Genomic DNA, 3,390 nt, shown 5'->3' with positions numbered 1-3,390 from the left:
CCCTGGAAGGTCTCCCGCTGGAGGAAACAGGGTTAAACTCCATCAGGAGGGATTTAGATTAGACCGGAAGAAGAACTTCCTGACTGGTTTCCTTCCCTGGAGTCTAAAAATAGAATAGTTGTCCCATTTGTCAGTTTTTAAGCTGAATGATGTTGGACTAGATGGCTTTGCAAGATAACCTTCAATTCTGTATTTGTAAGAGGACTGCAATTTATTTTATATGCAAATTAGAGACAATTTAGAGCTCTTTGGGTGTTTTCGAAGGTATAGGAAATACTTTCTGCATTGCCTCCCTTGCTTAAAGGGCCTAAAGAATCATACAAAACGGCCTTAGCAAGATAAAAAAGTAATAGAAAATAAGCACAAAGAGATTTAGGAAATTATTACGTGATAGGAAGTGTACGTGTGTATTACATGTTAAAATTACTTACTGTATTTCTTCATCATCAGATATGTACAGCAAACCTAAAATGGTATTGGAACTGGGTATGAGATCTAATTCATTGAATTTAAGCTGTCTCTTGACACTACCCCCGGACAAAGGAAAAGCAATAAAGTAATACTGACACCTAGTGGACCTTGTGTGTTACTACTACTGTTTACAGAATAATGTCAGACCTACCTAGATACTAAGCAAACTGGCTGGACAGGACAGGAGCTAAGAGTAAGGTCATTTTTCTTAACACTACACGAAAAGAAATAGTAAAATATACTGATCATAAAGTGGTCTTTCATTTGTTTCCCGTTTAGTTTTATGGTCGTGACGGAAGTGATCTAAGCAGTATTGATGATTTGGAATTTGTTGAGACCTCTTTTGAAAATTACCGTTTTGGATTTTTTTCATTATTTTTTGTGTACTTGAAAGGTCATATACTTTCTTTCCTTAGGCGTTTCTATATATACTTACAATGGACAAATATTAATTTGGCCAAATTTTCTGTAATCTAAGGCTTGGGGGTGCAGGAATTACTTGACTCTTTATACAAATGACATAAAATCTTTCTCTATGATTTCTTTTTCTGCTTTTTTGAGACAGGGTCTCACTATGTAGCCCAGGCTGGCCTCGAACTCAAAGTCATCCTCCTGCCTCAGTCTCCTAAGTGCTGGAATCACAGGCCTGGGCCACCATGTCCGAGACTTTCCCTATGATTTTTGTCAATGTCTCATCATAATTTTGTCAGATTTTGCTTTTGCACGGACCTTTTTCATTGTACACAAAGTCACAGCTATGTCTTCTTAATGAAATGACCCTAATTTTTAATTATGTGATTTTCTCCCCTTATCATCATGATTGCATTTTGTCTTCAGTTCTTTCACATGACACTAAATCGCTATCACAGTTTTCCTTAAGGAAGAATCTGGCTCTTATTTCTTAAATCCCTTCATCTTTACCCTTTCCGTGCCATTTTACTTCAAATGTCTCTCTTGTTAACTAGATATGACTGCTATTAGAAAAAAATCTGAGGCTCTCTGTTTTGTAATCTGTGAACTTAATTTTTCTACATATACTATGATTATTGACATTTAATAATCCACCACTGTATTTTGTGTTTTTAGTTCGCCCTTTTTTTCAAATGATTTGTTGGATTTGAAAATTTCCTTCTTCTGCTATTTAGAATACACTGAATTATTGGGTTTTATTATTGTTGTTTTTCTTTACATTTTGTCTTTTAAGTTTTTAGTAGATGAAAAGCAAATTTTTTTAATGCAGTGGGTTTTTTTGAATTTTATTTTTATCTTTTCATTTTAATGAGAAAAAAGATAAATTAACAATGAAACAGTTTCAAAAAATATGGAACCCTTCATGAATTTGCATGGCGTCCTTGGGCAGGGCCACGCTACTCTTCTCTGTATCGTTCCAATTTTAGGATATGTGCTGTACTTATCTTTTAGATGTTTTTTATTATGCAGTCATTCAAATCTACCGGTTAAGGCTATAATGATATCTATGCATCTGCTCTCATGTTTATAAAGTTTTGATAAACCTACCACACTACAATTGCTTCAGACTTTTCAAAATAAGAAAAAAAATATACAAACTGCATTGTTGCCTCTATGGCCCCTCTTTAATCTCCCTTCTTTCTCCTTCTCCAGAGTTTGTTTTGGTTGTAAACTTACTTTTTTTTTTTTTTGCATGTTTTAATATTTATTCTGTATTTCTGGTTAAACAATGTATTTAAATATTTTAGAAAGTTATTGTGCTATCTCTTCAATTATTATTTTTGACCTTCATTCATGTTGATTCAGACACCTCTGGTTGGTCATTCTAACATCTGCAGAGTAGTAACCACTTACATATCTATATATTTTTGTATCTGTGACATTTCCTGATCATTCTGTCAGTGGATAGCTTTCCCCAAGGTTTTCCTATTTCAAGCAATATAATTTTCTATGGACAGAGAAGAAAATTCCCCTACAGCAACTTTTTTATGACCCTTTAAAAATAATTTTGAAAAACTATGTAAGTTCCTGGCACATTTTTTAAGATACAGCTAGAATTTTCATTTTAATTTGAGTAGTGACAAATTGTATGGTTTTGGGCTAATCATAAATGTTAATATTTATTTAAAAATGTACTTTTTTTTTTGGGAGGGCTGGAGATGCCTTGTGGGCATTTCTGGTTTTGGGTGAGTATCTGGGTTCGAACCACAGCATCTTGAACGTGAGTGCTTTGTTTAAGCAGACATTTAAACAACTGAGCTAAAGGGCAGGCCCCCTAAAAATGTATTTAGATATACAGCTACTTTCTTTTAGTTCAATGAGAAGAAAGTTTTGAACTAAGAGTGTTTGGACAAGATATCATGTCTGCATCTTGTACTATGAATAACTACATTAAGACAACAATATACAATGTATTAATTATTGTAACTGTCCTACTAACCTGTTTTGAAATTGCTTCATTGTTACTTCTTTCTCAATAAAATTAATATAAAAATAAAATATTGTAATAATAAAAATGTATTTAGCACAGGGTCTGTAGGGTCTCACTACACAGATTGGACCCATAGTGATTCTCCTATTTTTAGTCTCCAAGCACTGGGATTACAGGTGTACACCACCATGCCCCATCTCAGTCACCCTCTCAGTGTGCACTGGGTCAGGGATTGAACCATGGTCCCTGCTGCTGACTAAGCAGGCCCTTTAGTCCACTGAGTTACCTGGCCAGCCCTAACTGAAAATACAATGGTTCAAATGTCAAAAAAGGTTGATAGACACTACCATACATGAAAATGAAGATCAGTCATAAGTCTGAAATTTTCCATTGTTCCTTTTCATTCTTTTTTTTCAGAGTGAGAATAAAGGTCATTTGCAGAAGGAAGAAAAACAAAGCCACTGTGAAGAGTACAAGACCCAGAGCTGGGTAGCCCTCCTTTTCATTCTTGAATTCTC

The 3,390-nt window shown here is 34.6% G+C and overlaps 1 pseudogene; it reads right to left on the bottom strand.

Annotated features, from left to right (window-relative positions):
* Positions 1-1,786: 1,786 nt before the first annotated feature.
* Positions 1,787-1,882, bottom strand: LOC111814062 (annotated as a pseudogene).
* Positions 1,883-3,390: the final 1,508 nt, after the last annotated feature.

Source organism: Octodon degus, unplaced genomic scaffold (assembly GCF_000260255.1).
Source record: "Octodon degus isolate 3935 unplaced genomic scaffold, OctDeg1.0 scaffold00262, whole genome shotgun sequence".
In the NCBI taxonomy this organism is placed as follows: Eukaryota; Metazoa; Chordata; class Mammalia; order Rodentia; family Octodontidae; genus Octodon; species Octodon degus.
Note: the sequence above shows the minus strand (reverse complement) of the source record. Positions and strands in the feature narration are given on the sequence as shown.